Genomic DNA, 13,574 nt, shown 5'->3' with positions numbered 1-13,574 from the left:
TTGTTGGCTTTCATTGATTCAAAATAAAATATAGTGGTTAAACAGAAAAAAAAAAACAAGTAAAAATAGTGGCTATTATATTATGTGTATTTCCCTTTAACAAATGTTTTAGAAAATAAGTGTATACTTAGGGAAATGGAAGGAGAGAGTAAGTAAGGGTAAATTTATAAAATGGCAGGACTTAATATTCGTTATTAAGTCAAGTAAACTTTCATACGAAATGACATCTCATAAAAAAAACTATAATTAGTTAAACAATAAACTGATATAAAATAATAATAGTAACAAATAAATAAAAACTAACCTCTGCCACTCGCCAGTTGCTTTTATATGCCTCTCCACAGCTCTATAAAGACGATCCAAGGTATACAAAATCAATCCATACATACATTGCCCATCTTTCTCCTGCACACAAACACACACACAATAAGCTCATAAATTTGGACTTATTATTAGTAACAAAAAAAAGTTTTTACCAGCCCCTGATCAATGCAAGTTTGGAACTGCATGATTTTCTTCTCAACTTCCACAATTAATAGTCTTCTTTGCACTCGAGCAATTTTCCCTATGCCTTGTGCCCTTGTGTCTTGAGACAATCAAATGACAAGATAACTGGGGGTATTTTGGTCTTTCAATTAAAAAAAGGAAGAATGGAACTGAATTCTTTCCATGACCACCCTATGAATGGTGAAATCCATTAACACAGAATTTAAAGGATTCTGGAAAAATTCATTTGGCAACAAAATACACCATGGAATGGAATGGAATCCCAAATTCCACTTTCGTCAGATTCCGCTGGAATCTAATAACCAAATACGCCCTTAAAGGCACATAGATCAAGCTAAATTTTAACTACTAATAAATAACGGGATGAGCAAATGCAGAAGTTTTAATGAATAGACAGAATTAATGTTTCCTTGTTTAGCCTATGTTTTTTTAAACTGCACTAAATCAACTTAAATAATTATAATAAAACAAAAGTTGCCACCAAGCCATTAGAAATTGTATAGCTAATACAACATGTTACATTTTTCACTTAAGAAAAATTATTTAAAAAAAACTCATTTCTGCTTTCCAATTATAGCCTCAAAGACAGGAAAATTGATGACTAAATGGGTTTTGTTTATGTAATAGTTATAAAATCTAACAATAGGCTAAAGGGGCGATTGGAATGTAAATGGAAGAATCTGGAATCTAGACTATTTTATGCTAAACTATAATTAGGGTAGTTCATGAAATCATTGATGGAATGGATTTGGAAATTTGTGGTAAGTTATAAGATCCTTTAAACAAACGATTCTCTTAAACTCCCAGAAACTGGAATTTAGTTCTTTTAAACAAACAAGGAACTAACATGGATTTCAATTCAAAATCCAATGGAATCCTTCAATACAAACACACCTCAAGTATTTGTGAACCCCTCAAAATGGAAAGTAAGACAATCGTCAAGTTGATTTGTTGTTACAAGGCATAGAATTGGAAAAGCTTTATAGGGCTATTTTCAATGATGAGTACAGGATTGGAAAATCACAAATACATGTAGAAGGACCAATATGAGATATCTGTTTGACCCAAGCACGCAATAATATGAGAATAAGTAGTGAGAGAAAGAATGCGGGTAAAGCAGCAAGTATGACAAAGTTTATCTCATTCACCCTCAATATCTAATTAAGCTGAAGCATTGCCCTGTTTTTAATAAATTAGAAATATACTCATTACGAAAACCTTATTCTATTATCAGTAAATAATATCAAATTTATAACCTCAACTCACGTTTCAATGACGAGTTTTAGCTTCTGAATCTGTCATCATGAAAAAAAAAATCTCAATCGTAGATTAACAACTACCGAATTTATGAGAGAGTGTTAGTTACTTGAAGAGTCAAAAGGCTCATAAAGGAGAAACAGTAATACGGAATATAGACCCTTCATGCCCGTCCAATCTACATATTAGGACAGCATTGTACTCAACGCTCTTTGATTTTGATCAACTACATTATCCAGATTAGACAACATTATCTAATGGCGGATGGAAGCAAGAAATAAATCAGGGAAATTTTGTAGAAGTTAGGACTTAGGAAAGTAGATCGTTGAAATGAAAGGGTAAAACCCAAGAGTCCAACATGTTTTCCATCATTATGGGTTGCCTCCTGCCATATCAACAAAAAGGTAGTTGTCCAAAGTACCAGATCTTGCAATATTTAGAACTTTAATGAAAACAAAATTACTAAAAGGTTCTTGAATATAAAAATAATTATAAAATAAGTTTCTTACCAAAGTACCAGATCTTTCAATATTTAGAACTTGTGAATCCGTGGTAAATAAGAACAACACAAAAGCCAACCTACCTCCAGATATTAATCCAATCTAAACAAAAACCAAAAATTTGGATTATTTTATTATCAATATAATTTTTATTAAGTTAAATTAAAAAGGAAAAAAGAATTTATATATATATATATATATATATATATATATATATATATATATATATCCTTAACCTTAAGAACTCTGTCTATTACTCTACGTGCTTCACCATAGTTCTTTTGTGAATAACTACTTGCAAGAATTGCCTACAAAACAACATAATCAGACAACTACAGGAAAAAATAGAACAACAACCTTAACCTTGTACTAGGTTAATTTTTAAGGTTACATGTCCTGCAAGTGCTAAAGCATCAGTAAGCAAAGAAAGATCCAACTAAACTTCTAAATATATCTGATAAGCAGCCATGGGAATAGAACCTTCTCTTGCAGTTATTGATGTAGATAAAGTCATAGTTACAAGAACAGCAAAACTCCTCCACATTAAAAGCAACCTTGGTTGAAAATGGAGGTTGATGTCACTTGTACAAAATCAGATTCCACCCTATTCAAATATGATTATATTCCACTCACAAGACTTCGTTCCAGCCATTCCACCCATGTTCACATGATTGCATTCAAACCATATTCAGAAACCAATTACAAACACTGTTATATAATTCCATTCCAACCAAACCTTATCATCCAGGAAGATATGTTAAATGGGACAACATTAAAAGGGAGATATATTAAAATGAACATGGATCCTTCTTGAGTATAAATTTCCTCTTTCTTTTTTACATTAAGTCAAAAGAGAACTTATCGGGACTAAACCAAACAGGCTATAGAAAAAACAAGTAACCCAATTCTCATGGCTTATTAGTTTGAAGAGTAAAACAAATCTTAAAGCAAAGGCAAAACAATTTGTCCCAAGCAATTACAAAATGGTGGGAGGAGTTTAAACATAAATCCTACATATTAGATCTATTAAATGATATATAATAAACCAAAAAAAAGTGAAAGAAAATCACCAATCCTCCAGCTTCTGCAGCTGATGCAAGATGAATATGGACAATTATTTCTTATTGATTTTTCAGGCACCTTTGTTTGGCTCTGTTATAGCTATTCAACAAAAGGGTTATATAGGTCAACAAGTTGGATATGCATCATTGTAAAATACCCTAGGGTTCAACAGTATTCAACAAAATAGAAACTAATACAACTCTATATCAGCAATGCATGATTGTATGCAGAAAAAGCTTAATATGGGTTCTAAAATCCTAATGCAGAGTTTGGTCTTACTTGAAGTTAATGAACCTTTACTATGTTTAATATTTTATTTTTACAGTTAACGGTTTTAAAATGTGTATTAAGTATAACTTAAGTACTGTTGGGCTATTGAGATAGTTGAGAAAGCTTATTACCTCTTCAACATGTTGGGGCATCTCTAAGCATGCAAACTTTCAATTTAGGCCTAGGAATGTGAGGTAATTTCACTGTTCCACTGAAACATTTGTCCTTTTTTGGGTCGTAGTTCTTGAGTCCAATTTGGAGTTCAATGGTTTCAGTGAAATTATGCTTCTTCTCTTTTGCATCTGTGGTGATTTGAGTAATGGCTTCTTGTAGGGCTTCACTCTGAAGCTTACTGTGAAATCACATATTGAGATATTAGTTGTTGATGAATCAGATAGTTGAGCCTAACACAGTCAGCATGTATTTAAAAATCTTAAAGAGCTAAGAACAACCATTTTATAAAATGATGCTGACAGAATCATGAGATTTGAATACCTGAGTAAAATGGCCGAATTCTCCACATATTTTACAAATTATTTCTTCTTCTTTTCATTTCTTCCAATTCCTTTCAATATCTTTAGATTTCGCCTCCCAGACCATAGAATCATGAGATTTGAATACTTGAGTAATGGGACCTTTTGTTTGCCCTCGCAGATCAATTACGATTTACCTTCGCTTTATCTTCTTGTTCTCCTTTTGATGATTTCAGACTCCGTCTCCATGCTTACATGATATTTTTCAGAAAGGGGCTTTGTGGAGCATTGGGGGTTTTCTTTATTTCATAACCCTCACATGTACTGGGTTGAGAGAAAACGAGAGAAGCGGAAGCTTGGAAGAAAATAAAACCCTAGCACATGCTAGATAGAAGGGAGGTAGCGATGGCTTAGGGTTTTAAGAGAGACGGGAGGTAGAGAATGAAGGGAGATCTAGAGGAAAGAGTATCATAGAGGGGAGAGTGGATTGCAAATTTGAAAGATAGATAGAAGGTAGAAAAAACGAGGCGGGTTTTCAAAATTTTGGGGTTTTCGTTTCCCCCCTTGTCAACTAAAAGCGTGTTTCATTAAAATTATAAAGCGACAAGTACAGACGATGCACATTTAAGATAAAGCGTCCTCCGTGTTTTTAATTTTTTTCTTGAGACACTAAATTAAGGGCACGCAATAATGCGTGACGTAAATCCTTAAATTTTTTGGAGAGATAACACTATTTTAAGGGCACGCCCTTTTACGTATCATTAATCAGTGTGTGTCGTAAAAAGCGCGTCATTAAAGGTCTGTTTTCTAGTAGTGACATTCGGGTCTTGGTAGAAGACTACATTATCATAACAAAACATTCGGGTCTTGGTAGAAGACTACATTGTCATAACAAAACATTCGGGTCTTGGTAGAAGACTACATTGTCATAACAAAACATTCGGGTCTTGGTAGAAGACTACATTGTCATAACAAAACATTCGGGTCTTGGTAGAAAACTACACCTCAAACTGATAGAAAATAAGGGATTTTCTAGGGCTTTTCATACTTACATCAACATTTTCATTTAAAGGTTTACATGACTTTTAAAACAGCTTTTAGTAAGCAAGACAATGACACTTAAATACTTATGAATTCACCAGCTTTAAAGCTGATACTCTCTTTCAAAATAACTTGTATTCTCAGGTCATCAGTAGACAGGTACGGTGGCCAGGTTTTGAGAAGACGGAGCAGACAAGTCTCGTCTTTTATTTTGATTATATATTTTTGGTGTCTTATTAAAATGAAAGAACACACATGTATTAAAACTTTACTTATAATGCAATGGATGATGTTGTTGCTTGTTTACTATTTTACACTGTTGTGATACTGTACATGACGTCCTCCACCCCGGAACGTTTCCGCCGTTCGTGGTTTTGGGGTGTGACAGATTGGTATCAGAGCATTGTTTATAGTGAATATAGTATATCAACCCATAAAATATATACTAACTATAAATACATGGGGATTAAAACACTATGTCTAAGAGTTATACTTTTAAATAATAAAATATTTAAGTATACGTGCCTACATTCATACTAAAATCAGTGTCACAATGACAAGAACAAAAGTATTACGATTGTTGAATATCACAAGTAAGCCTGGGGATATATGGTCAGTCTTGGGAATGGCATAGCCTGATCAACTATGCTGGTCCGAGGAGTGATTAACATATGCCCAAGAATGGTTGTGATATGGCAATAAGTCTAAAAACTTACCAACACAACCATAAAGAAATACCATAGGGGTATTTGGTCTTACTGTAATTATCTTAGTTAGTTTATATATTTTAGCTATTTCTTATATCCCTTTTCTCGCGTAGATTAAAATGGTTGGATTTCACCACGGTGATCCGTACTTCCCGAACCAAGGCAATGCTGGTTGGCTAGACGCAGAACCAGAAGATGATCACCCAATCCCTTTGGATGATCACCATGTCGAGGGTTTTTCTGATAGTTCTGACTCGGAGCCTGAAGTCAACAACCTACCCCCAAATGCTCAAAACCCAAACCTGAACCCCCGCCCCACGTTTCAAGGACCCACACCTCTGTGGGCCACTAACTTGACTAGATGGAGTCAGGAACAAGGTCAGCCCATTCCCTACAATGAAGACCGAAGTTTCTATAACCTCACTGAAGGAGGTTCTGCTGACAGGGTCCTACCCATCATGGTTTGTAGAATTTCCAGAAACATGATACTGGGTCAAGCAACTATTGACCGGGTCGTGGAGATTGAAGCCAACTCTGGCGTTAACACTGTCCACATTCGCCAACTAGAGTCTGCTCATGAAAGGACTCTGGTCCGCAATGCAAATCTGCAGAGGGAACTTGCTAAAACTCAAGCTGAAGTTAGGGAACTTCGAGCTCAGCAAATGAGAGCTGACAGGCGTATGAGGGACATGGAACGTCTACTGTCGGGATCGAGAACTCATGCTAGCAGTTCTCGTCGCCGATAGAATCTCGTCGACTCATCTTTTGGATATAACCTAGTATATGTAAAACTTTGGTCTAATTTCCTATCTTTATAAATCTTAGACCTGTTAGGTCTTGATCTAGTCTTAATTTTGTCAAAATTTTCCATCTTGGTTGATGTAAGGCCTACTTCTAAGCCATTTTCCCGAACTTATTTACATCTGTAATCCAAATATTATTGACAGATGTCTAATCTTATGGATATTATTATCCAAATGTTGTCATCTTCATTTAGTCATTTTGTTCATTCTGTTGTTGGACTATGAGGAGTTAGTCCATGTGACACGTTCATTAATCATTTATTCTTATCCATGTCGTCATCTTTTAAACGTATAGTTAAAGATGCCGCCACGCAGAAATACAAGGCGTAACCCAAACAACGAAGCACCGATACCACCACCTGAACCTCTTCAACCACCTAATCTTTCGATGCCAACATGTTCCAGGCAGCTTTCACAGTAGCAGTTGTAGCTGCTGTGTCAGCAATCAACGCTCCTGCCCCTAGTGGATCAGGAACAGGTGCACCTCCCTCGAATCACGGCGAAAGCCATGGACATCCTCGGGGATGCACCTACAAGGACTTCACGAACGCCAAACCCCGCAACTTCAATGGAACTGGGGGTGTTATGGTGTTGAGACAATGGATTGAAAAGATGGAATCCGTCTTTGAAATCTGTGCTTGCCAGGAAGGCAACAAGGTCAAGTTTGCAGCTTGTACCTTCTCTGACAGAGCACTAACATGGTGGAACAGCCATGTTAACTATCTGACTTTGGTGGTGGCGCATTCCATCAGCTGGGAAAAGTTGAAAGACATGCTGATGAAAGAATACTATCCTCGAGGTGAAGTACAGAAACTCGAGCAGGAATTCTGGGGTCTTCAAATGGTTGGATCCGACATCACGACCTATACAAACAAGTTCTGTGATCTGGCAAACCTATGCCCTGATATGGTTGCTCTTGAGAGCAAAAAGATAGAGAGATATATTTGGGGACTGTCGCCCCAGATCCAGTCAAGTGTGATCGCTTCTAGGCCTATTACCTCCGATAGCGCCAAGGAACTGGCACAATCTCTCATCGATCACCGGAAACCTCAGAACCCAACAATCCTTACACCTGTACCACAAGAGTCCAACCCCGACCACAACAGGAAGGGGTGGAATAAGAGGAAAAGAGGGGCTTCGCAAGGATCCTCCAAAAAACAACAACTTGTGGCAATCAATGCTGCCACAGTTACTCCCATTGTCCCTGCGAACCCCTTACCAGCAAAAACATATGATGGAACTCTCCCGAAGTGCACCAAGTGCAACTTCCACCACCACGGACCTTGCAAGGAGATGCAGTGCTCTAAATGCAACAGGAAGGGACACACAGTCCGTTTATGCAAGACTCCAACAGCTCAAGCCGCCTAGGTTCCTAACGCCGGTATGGGCCAAACTTGCTATGGTTGTGGCGAGGTGGGCCACTACAAGAGGAACTGCCCTAAAGCGGGGATGGCTGGAGGAGTAGGAAGAGTTATGGCCCTAGGCCACGAGGAAGCAGTAGCTGATCCTACGATAGTTATTGGTACTTTTCTCCTCGATAACTCATATGCTTGCATACTATTCGATAGTGGAGCAGAGAAAAGTTTCGTAAGTCACAAATTTGCACACCTGCTTAAACAAAAACCATGTGCGTTCGATAGTTCATTCACGGTAGAAATGGCTAACGGGAAAACAGAGAGTACTAACTGCATATACGTAGGTTGTACCTTAACCTTAGATGGCCATACTTTCAAGATAGACCTCATGCCACTCCAAATTAAATGTTTCGACGTTATCATCGGCATGGATTGGTTGAGTCTTCTTCGCGCCAACATCATGTGCTTTGAAAAAGTAGTTCGTCTTAACCTTCCTAACAACGAAACCTTAATTATCTACGGTGACAAGCCTAGTACGAGCCTTCGCATCATTTCGTGCATTCAAGCCCAGAAGTGCTTGCGAAAGGAATATCATGCATTCCTCGCACACGTCGTCGATACCAGTCAAGAACTGAAAGACATCCAGAACATCCCAGAAGTACGCGACTTTCCCGACATCTTCCCAGAAGAACTTCCCGGTTTACCACTGCAACGCCAAGTCGAGTTCAGAATCGACTTAGTGCCAGGAGCTACCCCAGTAGCCAAATCTCCTTATCGTATGGCACCGGCCGAGATGCAGGAACTTTCCAGTCAACTTAACGAACTTCTCAAGAAGGGATTCATTCGACCAAGCTTCTCGCCATGGGGAGCACCAGTCTTGTTCGTCAAGAAGAAAGATGGATCGTTTCGCATGTGCATCGACTATAGAGAACTCAACAAACTTACCATTAAAAATCGTTATCCCTTGCCCCGCATTGACGATTTATTTGATCAACTTCAAGGAGCCAACTACTTCTCGAAGATAGATCTACGATCCGGATATCACCAACTACGAGTGTTAGAGGAGGATGTTCCCAAGACAGCCTTCCGAACTCGTTATGGGCACTACAAATTTGTAGTGATGCCGTTCGGATTAAATAACGCACCCGCAGTATTCATGGATCTGATGAATAGGGTGTGTCGTCCTTACTTGGATCAGTTCGTCATCGTCTTCATTGATGACATACTCATCTACTCTCGAAGTAAGGAGGAGCATAGTCAACATCTCCGTAGAGTCTTAGAAACATTGCGAGCGGAGAAGCTCTACGCGAAGTTCTCCAGATGTGAATTTTGGATTCGACGAGTTGAATTTTTGGTCCATGTTGTTAGCAAAGAAGGAATACACGTGGACCCCTCCAAAATCAAGGCCAATGAGAACTGGTCAGCACCGAAGACACCTACAGAAATTCGTCAATTTCTAGGTCTCGCTGGCTACTATCGTAGGTTCATTCAGAACTTCTCCAGCATAGCGAAACCTCTGACAACCCTGACCCAGAAAGGTGTGGCCTTTGACTGGGAAGAGAAACAGGAAAGAGCGTTCCAAACGCTCAAACGAGCCTTATGCACCGCACCGATACTATCCCTCCCCGAAGGGATAGAGGACTTCGTTGTCTATTGTGATGCATCCAATCAAGGACTCGGATGTGTTCTGATGCAGCGAGGTAAGGTCATAGCCTATGCCTCGAGATAGTTGAAGACACATGAGGTTAACTGCACCACCCACGATCTGGAATTAGGAGCAGTTGTGTTTGCTCTGAAGATCTGGCGACATTACCTATATGGTACAAAAAGCACGATCTTTACAGACCATAAGATTCTACAACACATTTTCGACCAAAAAGAGCTCAACATGAGACAACGACGGTGGGTCGAGCTACTCAGTGATTACGAGTGCGATATTCGTTATCACCCAGGTAAAGCCAATGTAGTAGCCGACGCCCTAAGTCGGAAAGAATATACTGGTCGTAGAGTCAAATCTTTGACTCTAACTATCCATTCACACTTGTCCACACAAATTAAGGAGGCTCAGCTCGATGCTTTGAAACCTGAAAACGTGGCTGGTGAATCCCTTAGAGGCATGGATAAGAACTTGGAAGTCAAGGGTGGCGGAGCCTTGTACCTCATGGATCGGATCTGGACACCGAAACACGGTGGCTTCAGAGACTTGGTCATGACGGAAGCTCACAACACTCGTTATTCCGTCCACCCGGGTTCAGATAAGATGTATCTGGATCTTAAAAAGTTATACTGGTGGCCTAACATGAAAGCAGATATTGCTACCTTCGTGAGTAAATGCCTTACTTGCGCAAAGGTCAAGGTCGAATACCAGAAACCCTCTGGTCTTCTACAACAACCGGAGATACCAGAATGGAAGTGGGAGCGGATCACTATGGACTTCATAACCAAGTTGCCCAAGACGACGGGTGGACTTGATTCCATATGGGTCATCGTTGATAGACTGACCAAGTCTGCACACTTCCTGCCGATCAAAAAAACAGACAAGATGGAGAAACTTACCAGAACTTACATTAGGGAGATTGTAAGGCTGCACGGTGTTCCTTTATCTATCATCTCGGACCGAGATAGTAGATTCACTTCGAGGTTCTGGCAGTCATTACAAAATTCCCTAGGAACTAGGCTGGACATGAGTACAGCCTACCATCCACAGACCGACGGGCAAAGTGACAGAGAAGATCGTTCAAATTCGTGAACGATTGAAAGCCTCTAGAGACCGATAGAAAAGCTACGCTGACAAGCGAAGGAAACCGTTGGAATTCCAGGTGGGCGACCGAGTCCTACTGAAGGTCTCACCCTGGAAGGGCTTGATACGATTTGGAAAACATGGGAAGATCAATCCAAGATACATAGGGCCTTTTGAGATTCTCGCGAGAATCGGCCCTGTAGCTTACAAACTCAATCTACCGCACGAACTCAGTAACGTACATCCTACCTTCAACGTCTCGAACTTGAAAAAGTGTCTGTCCGAGGAGACTCTTGTTATTCCACTCGGCGAGATCGAGATCAATGAGAGCCTCAACTTCGTGGAGGAACCAGTAGAGATCATGGACTGAGAGGTCAAGTAAACAAAGCAGAGCCGTATCCCGATAGTGAAGGTGCGCTGGAACGCAAAGCGTGGACCGGAATTCACTTGGGAACGAGAGGACCAGATGAAACTGAAATACCCTCACCTTTTCACTTAGTTATTTGTAACTTCTTAATTGCTTAAATTCTAATTTCGGGACGAAATTTCTTCTAACGGGGGGATGATGTGACAACCCGAAATTTCCATTCTGTACAAACTATATCACTTCAATAGAAGTTATAGCAGTCATAGTTAATTTTCAGACTTTTTCGTGTAAGTTTGAGTAATTCAGGTTTTACACTTCAGGAGATATCAGGAGAGTGGATGCACTAGGGTTTAGTGCAACACTGTTTTTCCAACACTCTGTTATATGAGAAATCATTTCAGGAATAAAATTATTTTCTGCCAAAAATATCTTAGGACTATAAATAGAATTCTGAACCAAATTCATTCATTATTCGCATTTCCAACAAGAGAAAAGCCATTTTCTCTCTCACGGATCTTCGGGTTTTTATACCAAAACGTGAGTAACTCTTTCTAGTAGTGTTAGAAAGCTTATTATGTGTTTATAACATGATTTAGATGGCTAAATCACTAGATTTAGGAGTTTACTCCCCAAGGTGTTCTTGGGCGGTAAACTCCCGAAACAAAGCCTAGACCTTCCCTTGTGTTATGCTACTACCTTAGACTCATATATATATATATATATATATATATATATATATATATGTGTGTATTAGGGACAAGAAAACAACCAAGAAACACAAACACATGGGAGTTCACGGCCAAAGATGATCTTGGACCGTGAACTCCAATAACTTGGATCAAAGGGTGATTTTAAGGCACCTAAAGCATTGGACATTTACTAGGAATTGTTCCCACTTAAATCAAGGACCAAAACACATCAAAATCACCTTCCAAAGTGAGTTTACGGCCAAGTCATGGTTCTTGGGCCGTAAACATGAAAGAAGGGCACCAAAGTGTGCCTAATGCCTTCATATGCTTTAGGTAAAAGTCTAGAATCTATCCTACATATGCAAGGGACTTGAAAGCAACAAAAACACAATTCCAAGGGAGTTTACGTCCGTAAACTCCAAAGGAAATGGCCTTGGGGCTGTAAACTCCTCTAAGGAGTGTTTCTATGCCTTAAACCCTTCCAAGGATTTAACCACCAAGTTGGAATAATTCTATGAATCATTTAGAACTTCAAAACACAAAATACCACCAAGGTTGGGAGTTTACGGCTGTAAACTTAGGAGTTTACAACCGTAAACACCATGTGTGATCCTATATGGAGAGTAAACTCATATATGGGGTCCTTTGGAACCCTAAACCCAAGTGTCTTGTCCCACAATAGCTTAGATGCAATCCTTAGGGCTTAAAACACTTATATAAAGTGTTTATTATGTTCTAGGATGTCTTATCATTATCAATTAGTAATTTGAGACTAATTGAGTGCATATATGTGTGATTATATGTTCATTAGGATCGTAGTGTGTGTACAAGTCCTCACTTGACACCTAACAATCCTACACCGTCCAGTTCATCCAAATCACCATCTACAGGTGAGTTCATACCCCTAATCAATGTTTAAATGATTTTAAATGCTTTAATGGGGGGAATACAAGTATAAAACAGCATGTTATTAAATCATCTATATGTATTTTATAACTATGTTTTCATTCAACAGATTTCACATACTACAAAATGTGATGCATGAAATGGTTTTCTAGCTTTAAAATACTTTGTTATCAAATGTATTACTTTTGAAATGTTTATCAAAATGACATCAAGTCACTTTTATATTTGTTCAAAACCCTTAGATGTATTACAAAACCATTTTACATTCTTGAACTAAACTATGCATATACACTTATATTCTTATATATGTATTGATGTTATAGTTTACAGCTTTCATTTAGTTTCTCACACCCTTGAGTAGTAAGAGTGTATAAACCTACTTGAACAACCAATTACCTTTCAGTAAATTATCATAGGGATAATTTGGAGATATCAAACATTATTCCTATTACAAGGAATCACACAAGAGTTAGTTCATTCATGAGTCTACACCAGTACATTACCTGATACATGAGTACATATACATATGCTTACCTGATACATGAATATGTTTACATATACTTACCTGATACATGAACACACTTACATGAATACCATACATGAACACTGTTACGTAGGTGCATTATCCTGTATTCACTTACCTGGATACTTGTATCTCAACTTGTGAGGATGATTTATTAGTATTTTCTGTATAAATTATCTTTCTTATCCCGGTTCAATGGGATATCTCGGCGGGACTAACCATTCCGAATCCCATCTGATTAACACTAGTGGTAGATGACCATCTACGGAGGTCTAAGGTTATCACTTATATTAGGAAGATTTATTCGTACCTTCTGTGTAAATTTTCCTGCCTATCCCTGTTCGATGGGATGTCTAGACGGGACTAACCATTCC

This window comes from Lactuca serriola, chromosome 4, assembly GCF_051521515.1.
Source record: "Lactuca serriola cultivar US96UC23 chromosome 4, Lser_US96UC23_V15, whole genome shotgun sequence".
Classification (NCBI taxonomy): domain Eukaryota; kingdom Viridiplantae; phylum Streptophyta; class Magnoliopsida; order Asterales; family Asteraceae; genus Lactuca; species Lactuca serriola.
The sequence above is the reverse complement of the archived record's forward strand: the minus strand, read 5'-3'. Positions refer to the sequence as shown.